We start from the raw sequence: 7,965 nt of genomic DNA, 5'->3' as shown, positions 1-7,965 counted from the left end.
TTCTCCCGACTAACAAACTTTTTGGTTGAATCCTCCATTCTGATCGATTTTAGCCTAACGTGTACTCAGAAACCATTAACCTATGGCAGTTGTTCTGATATGACAACTTAAGAAATTCTCCATTAGGGATCATGAACCTCCGACCCTGTTTCTGGAACTACAACTCACAAAATTCTCATTTCACTTCTATGGGATTTACAAAAAGAGCCGAGCATGGCTGGAGTTGTAGCTTTATAGCAGCTGGAGTGACAAAGATCAATGAGCTCTGGGGCATGGGTATTTTTGAACTGAACACACAAGGATGACACTTAGCAACACACAAATTACGAAAACCTATGCTTTGGCCGGGAATCAAAACCAGGTCAACTGCTTGGGAAGCAGCTATGCTCGCCACTATACCACCAACGCCCACAGCAACATTCAATGTCTTTGACTTTGACAGACTTCATTTTCTAAGTCCAGAATGAAAATTTATGGAGTAGGAAGGTTTGTGGAGAAACACGCTATAAAACAGTGAAACGAACCCGGGTCAACTGCTTGGAAGGCAGCTATGCTCACCACTATAACACCAACGCCCACACTTGTGGTAAGCTTTACATTCTATTTTTTGTCTTTCTAGTTTATCTAGGTTTTATTAAGATTAGGACAAAGCTTAGAAATCCACCAAAGGCAAGGAGCTATGCCTTAGCAAGGAATCACACCTGGATCCACTGCTTGGGAAGCAGCTATGCTCACCACTACAACAACAATGACCAAAACGCAGTTCTACTTCTCTTCTTTTGACAAACTAGCTTTTTCTAAGCCTTAAAACCCCAGGAAGCTGGCTATGCTCACCATTATACCACCATTATACAGTAAAATCTCAAAATCCTTTAAAAGTCGGGAAGAGATGCATTTGCCGGAAGTCAAACTCGGCTCCAGTGCTTTTATAAAACAGCTTGGCTCACCACGATACCTCCAACATACACAACTCGGGTCAACTGCTTGGGTCAACATTCAATGTCTTTGACTTTGACAGACTTCATTTTCTAAGTCCAGAATGAACATTTAAGGAGTAGGAAGGTTTGTGGAGAAACACGCTAAAAAACAGTGAAAGGACTGCGTTGGCCGGGAATCGAACCCGGGTCAACTGCTTGGAAGGCAGCTATGCTCACCACTATACCACCAACACCCACACTTGTGGTAAGCTTTACATTCTATTTTTTGTCTTTCTAGTTTATCTAGGTTTTAATAAGATTAGGACAAAGCTTAGAAATCCACCAAAGGCAAGGAGCTATGCCTTAGCAAGGAATCACACCTGGATCCACTGCTTGGGAAGCAGCTATGCTCCCCACTACAACAACAATGACCAAAACGCAGTTCTACTTCTCTTCTTTTTACAAACTAGCTTTTTCTAAGCCTTAAAACCCCAGAAAGCTGGCTATGCTCACCATTATACCACCATTATACAGTAAAATCTCAAAATCCTTTAAAAGTCGGGAAGAGATGCATTTGCCGGAAGTCAAACTCGGCTCCAGTGCTTTTATAAGACAGCTTGGCTCACCACGATACCTCCAACATACACAACTCAGCTAGTTTTTCTATGAAATATTTTTTCCAAGTCTTAAGGTGGTCATACACATCGGTTGATGCTTGGACAAACAATCATCTGGTGACTATCGGGTGCAAATATTTAGCATGGCCGACTTGTTTTCTGAAAATAGCGGTCTGTCGTCGGTTGGCTAAAAGGATCGCTCCTTGTTAAATTTCTCCCGACTAACAAACTTTTTGGTTGAATCCTCCATTCTGATAGATTTTAGCCTAACGTGTACTCAGAAACCATTAACCTATGGCAGTTGTTATGATATGACAACTTAAGAAATTCTCCATTAGGGATCATCAACCTCCGACCCTGTTTCTGGAACTACAACTCACAAAATTCTCATTTCACTTCTATGGGATTTACAAAAAGAGCCGAGCATGGCTGGAGTTGTAGCTTTATAGCAGCTGGAGTGACAAAGATCAAAGAGCTCTGGGGCATGGGTATTTTTGAACTGAACACACAAGGATGACACTTAGCAACACACAAATTAAGAAAACCTATGCGTTGGCCGGGAATCGAACAGGGGTCAACTGCTTGGGAAGCAGCTATGCTCGCCACTATACCACCAACGCCCACAGCAACCTTCAATTTCTTTGACTTTGACAGACTTCATTTTCTAAGTCCAGAATGAACATTTAAGGAGTAGGAAGGTTTGTGGAGAAACACGCTATAAAACAGTGAAAGGACTGCGTTGGCCAGGAATCGAACCCAGGTCAACTGTTTGGAAGGCAGCTATGCTCACCACTATACCACCAACGCCCACACTTGTGGTAAGCTTTACATTCTATTTTTTGTCTTTCTAGTTTATCTAGGTTTTAATAAGATTAGGACAAAGCTTAGAAATCCACCAAAGGCAAGGAGCTATGCCTTAGCAAGGAATCACACCTGGATCCACTGCTTGGGAAGCAGCTATGCTTACCACTACAACAACAATGACCAAAACGCAGTTCTACTTCTCTTCTTTTGACAAACTAGCTTTTTCTAAGCCTTAAAACCCCAGGAAGCTGGCTATGCTCACCATTATACCACCATTATACAGTAAAATCTCAAAATCCTTTAAAAGTTGGGAAGAGATGCATTTGCCGGAAGTCAAACTCGGCTCCAGTGCTTTTATAAGACAGCTTGGCTCACCACGATACCTCCAACATACACAACTCAGCTAGTTTTTCTATGAAATATTTTTTCCAAGTCTTAAGGTGGTCATACACATCGGTTGATGCTTGGACAAACAATCATCTGGTGACTATCGGGTGCAAATATTCAGCATGGCCGACTTGTTTTCTGAAAATAGCGGTCTGTCGTCGGTTGGCTAAAAGGATCGGTCCTTGTTAAATTTCTCCCGACTAACAAACTTTTTGGTTGAATCCTCCATTCTGATCGATTTTAGCCTAACGTGTACTCAGAAACCATTAACCTATGGCAGTTGTTCTGATATGACAACTTAAGAAATTCTCCATTAGGGATCATGAACCTCCGACCCTGTTTCTGGAACTACAACTCACAAAATTCTCATTTCACTTCTATGGGATTTACAAAAAGAGCCGAGCATGGCTGGAGTTGTAGCTTTATAGCAGCTGGAGTGACAAAGATCAATGAGCTCTGGGGCATGGGTATTTTTGAACTGAACACACAAGGATGACACTTAGCAACACACAAATTACGAAAACCTATGCGTTGGCCGGGAATCAAAACCGGGTCAACTGCTTGGGAAGCAGCTACGCTCGCCACTATACCACCAACGCCCACAGCAACATTCAATGTCTTTGACTTTGACAGACTTCATTTTCTAAGTCCAGAATGAAAATTTATGGAGTATGAAGGTTTGTGGAGAAACACGCTATAAAACAGTGAAACGAACCCAGGTCAACTGCTTGGAAGGCAGCTATGCTCACCACTATACCACCAACGCCCACACTTGTGGTAAGCTTTACATTCTATTTTTTGTCTTTCTAGTTTATCTAGGTTTTAATAAGATTAGGACAAAGCTTAGAAATCCACCAAAGGCAAGGAGCTATGCCTTAGCAAGGAATCACACCTGGATCCACTGCTTGGGAAGCAGCTATGCTCACCACTACAACAACAATGACCAAAACGCAGTTCTACTTCTCTTCTTTTGACAAACTAGCTTTTTCTAAGCCTTAAAACCCCAGGAAGCTGGCTATGCTCACCATTATACCACCATTATACAGTAAAATCTCAAAATCCTTTAAAAGTCGGGAAGAGATGCATTTGCCGGAAGTCAAACTCGGCTCCAGTGCTTTTATAAGACAGCTTGGCTCACCACGATACCTCCAACATACACAACTCAGCTAGTTTTTCTATGAAATATTTTTTCCAAGTCTTAAGGTGGTGATACACATCGGTTGATGCTTGGACAAACAATCATCTGGTGACTATCGGGTGCAAATATTCAGCATGGCCGACTTGTTTTCTGAAAATAGCGGTCTGTCGTCGGTTGGCTAAAAGGATCGGTCCTTGTTAAATTTCTCCCGACTAACAAACTTTTTGGTTGAATCCTCCATTCTGATCGATTTTAGCCTAACGTGTACTCAGAAACCATTAACCTATGGCAGTTGTTCTGATATGACAACTTAAGAAATTCTCCATTAGGGATCATCAACCTCCGACCCTGTTTCTGGAACTACAACTCACAAAATTCTCATTTCACTTCTATGGGATTTACAAAAAGAGCCGAGCATGGCTGGAGTTGTAGCTTTATAGCAGCTGGAGTGACAAAGATGAATGAGCTCTGGGGCATGGGTATTTTTGAACTGAACACACAAGGATGACACTTAGCAACACACAAATTAAGAAAACCTATGCGTTGGCCGGGAATCAAAACCAGGTCAACTGCTTGGGAAGCAGCTATGCTCGCCACTATATCACCAACGCCCACAGCAACATTCAATGTCTTTGACTTTGACAGACTTCATTTTCTAAGTCCAGAATGAACATTTAAGGAGTAGGAAGGTTTGTGGAGAAACACGCTATAAAACAGTGAAAGGACTGCGTTGGCCGGGAATCGAACCCAGGTCAACTGCTTGGAAGGCAGCTATGCTCACCACTATACCACCAACGCCCACACTTGTGGTAAGCTTTACATTCTATTTTTTGTCTTTCTAGTTTATCTAGGTTTTAATAAGATTAGGACAAAGCTTAGAAATCCACCAAAGGCAAGGAGCTATGCCTTAGCAAGGAATCACAACTGGATCCACTGCTTGGGAAGCAGCTATGCTCACCACTACAACAACAATGACCAAAACGCAGTTCTACTTCTCTTCTTTTGACAAACTAGCTTTTTCTAAGCCTTAAAACCCCAGGAAGCTGGCTATGCTCACCATTATACCACCATTATACAGTAAAATCTCAAAATCCTTTAAAAGTCGGGAAGAGATGCATTTGCCGGAAGTCAAACTCGGCTCCAGTGCTTTTATAAGACAGCTTGGCTCACCACGATACCTCCAACATACACAACTCAGCTAGTTTTTCTATGAAATATTTTTTCCAAGTCTTAAGGTGGTCATACACATCGGTTGATGCTTGGACAAACAATCATCTGGTGACTATCGGGTGCAAATATTCAGCATGGCCGACTTGTTTTCTGAAAATAGCGGTCTGTCGTCGGTTGGCTAAAAGGATCGCTCCTTGTTAAATTTCTCCCGACTAACAAACTTTTTGGTTGAATCCTCCATTCTGATCGATTTTAGCCTAACGTGTACTCAGAAACCATTAACCTATGGCAGTTGTTCTGATATATCAACTTAAGAAATTCTCCATTAGGGATCATCAACCTCCGACCCTGTTTCTGGAACTACAACTCACAAAATTCTCATTTCACTTCTATGGGATTTACAAAAAGAGCCGAGCATGGCTGGAGTTGTAGCTTTATAGCAGCTGGAGTGACAAAGATCAATGAGCTCTGGGGCATGGGTATTTTTGAACTGAACACACAAGGATGACACTTAGCAACACACAAATTAAGAAAACCTATGCGTTGGCCGGGAATCGAACAAGGGTCAACTGCTTGGGAAGCAGCTATGCTCGCCACTATACCACCAACGCCCACAGCAACATTCAATGTCTTTGACAGACTTCATTTTCTTTGACTTTGACAGACTTCATTTTCTAAGTCACGAATGAACATTTAAGGAGTAGGAAGGTTTGTGGAGAAACACGCTATAAAACAGTGAAAGGACTGCGTTGGCCGGGAATCGAACCCAGGTCAACTGCTTGGAAGGCAGCTATGCTCACCACTATACCACCAACAACCACACTTGTGGTAAGCTTCACATTCTATTTTTTGTCTTTCTAGTTTATCTAGGTTTTAATAAGATTAGGACAAAGCTTAGAAATCCACCAAAGGCAAGGAGCTATGCCTTAGCAAGGAATCACACCTGGATCCACTGCTTGTGAAGCAGCTATGCTTACCACTACAACAACAATGACCAAAACGCAGTTCTACTTCTCTTCTTTTGACAAACTAGCTTTTTCTAAGCCTTAAAACCCCAGGAAGCTGGCTATGCTCACCATTATACCACCATTATACAGTAAAATCTCAAAATCCTTTAAAAGTCGGGAAGAGATGCATTTGCCGGAAGTCAAACTCGGCTCCAGTGCTTTTATAAGACAGCTTGGCTTACCACGATACCTCCAACATACACAACTCAGCTAGTTTTTCTATGAAATATTTTTTCCAAGTCTTAAGGTGGTCATACACATCGGTTGATGCTTGGACAAACAATCATCTGGTGACTATCGGGTGCAAATATTCAGCATGGCCGACTTGTTTTCTGAAAATAGCGGTCTGTCGTCGGTTGGCTAAAAGGATCGCTCCTTGTTAAATTTCTCCCGACTAACAAACTTTTTGGTTGAATCCTCCATTCTGATCGATTTTAGCCTAACGTGTACTCAGAAACCATTAACCTATGGCAGTTGTTCTGATATGACAACTTAAGAAATTCTCCATTAGGGATCATCAACCTCCGACCCTGTTTCTGGAACTACAACTCACAAAATTCTCATTTCACTTCTATGGGATTTACAAAAAGAGCCGAGCATGGCTGGAGTTGTAGCTTTATAGCAGCTGGAGTGACAAAGATCAATGAGCTCTGGGGCATGGGTATTTTTGAAATGAACACACAAATTAAGAAAACCTATGCGTTGGCCGGGAATCAAAACAAGGTCAACTGCTTGGGAAGCAGCTATGCTCGCCACTATACCACCAACGCCCACAGCAACATTCAATGTCTTTGACAGACTTCATTTTCTAAGTCCAGAATGAACATTTAAGGAGTAGGAAGGTTTGTGGAGAAACACGCTAAAAAACAGTGAAAGGACTGCGTTGGCCGGGAATCGAACCCGGGTCAACTGCTTGGAAGGCAGCTATGCTCACCACTATACCACCAACACCCACACTTGTGGTAAGCTTTACATTCTATTTTTTGTCTTTCTAGTTTATCTAGGTTTTAATAAGATTAGGACAAAGCTTAGAAATCCACCAAAGGCAAGGAGCTATGCCTTAGCAAGGAATCACACCTGGATCCACTGCTTGGGAAGCAGCTATGCTCACCACTACAACAACAATGACCAAAACGCAGTTCTACTTCTCTTCTTTTTACAAACTAGCTTTTTCTAAGCCTTAAAACCCCAGGAAGCTGGCTATGCTCACCATTATACCACCATTATACAGTAAAATCTCAAAATCCTTTAAAAGTCGGGAAGAGATGCATTTGCCGGAAGTCAAACTCGGCTCCAGTGCTTTTATAAGACAGCTTGGCTCACCACGATACCTCCAACATACACAACTCAGCTAGTTTTTCTATGAAATATTTTTTCCAAGTCTTAAGGTGGTCATACACATCGGTTGATGCTTGGACAAACAATCATCTGGTGACTATCGGGTGCAAATATTCAGCATGGCCGACTTGTTTTCTGAAAATAGCGGTCTGTCGTCGGTTGGCTAAAAGGATCGCTCCTTGTTAAATTTCTCCCGACTAACAAACTTTTTGGTTGAATCCTCCATTCTGATCGATTTTAGCCTAACGTGTACTCAGAAACCATTAACCTATGGCAGTTGTTCTGATATGACAACTTAAGAAATTCTCCATTAGGGATCATCAACCTCCGACCCTGTTTCTGGAACTACAACTCACAAAATTCTCATTTCACTTCTATGGGATTTACAAAAAGAGCCGAGCATGGCTGGAGTTGTAGCTTTATAGCAGCTGGAGTGACAAAGATCAATGAGCTCTGGGGCATGGGCATTTTTGAAATGAACACACAAATTAAGAAAACCTATGCGTTGGCCGGGAATCAAAACCAGGTGAACTGCTTGGGAAGCAGCTATGCTCGCCACTATACCACCAACGCCCACAGCAACATTC

The 7,965-nt window shown here is 42.1% G+C and overlaps 5 non-coding genes across 5 annotated transcripts; all 5 read right to left on the bottom strand.

The window, feature by feature from the left end:
* Positions 1–1,099: 1,099 nt before the first annotated feature.
* Positions 1,100–1,171, bottom strand: TRNAG-UCC. The gene has a single exon. It is a non-coding gene; the product is annotated as a tRNA-Gly (tRNA).
* A 1,098-nt stretch (positions 1,172–2,269) lies between these two features.
* Positions 2,270–2,341, bottom strand: TRNAG-UCC. The gene has a single exon. It is a non-coding gene; the product is annotated as a tRNA-Gly (tRNA).
* Positions 2,342–4,589: 2,248 nt separating this feature from the next.
* TRNAG-UCC lies at positions 4,590–4,661 on the bottom strand. Its single transcript has one exon. It is a non-coding gene; the product is annotated as a tRNA-Gly (tRNA).
* A 1,117-nt stretch (positions 4,662–5,778) lies between these two features.
* On the bottom strand, positions 5,779–5,851 carry TRNAG-UCC. Its single transcript has one exon. It is a non-coding gene; the product is annotated as a tRNA-Gly (tRNA).
* A 1,068-nt stretch (positions 5,852–6,919) lies between these two features.
* TRNAG-UCC lies at positions 6,920–6,991 on the bottom strand. Its single transcript has one exon. It is a non-coding gene; the product is annotated as a tRNA-Gly (tRNA).
* Between the last annotated feature and the right edge of the window lie 974 nt (positions 6,992–7,965).

This window comes from Bufo bufo, chromosome 4, assembly GCF_905171765.1.
Source record: "Bufo bufo chromosome 4, aBufBuf1.1, whole genome shotgun sequence".
NCBI lineage: Eukaryota > Metazoa > Chordata > Amphibia > Anura > Bufonidae > Bufo > Bufo bufo.
This window is presented reverse-complemented; position numbering and strand designations above follow the sequence as displayed.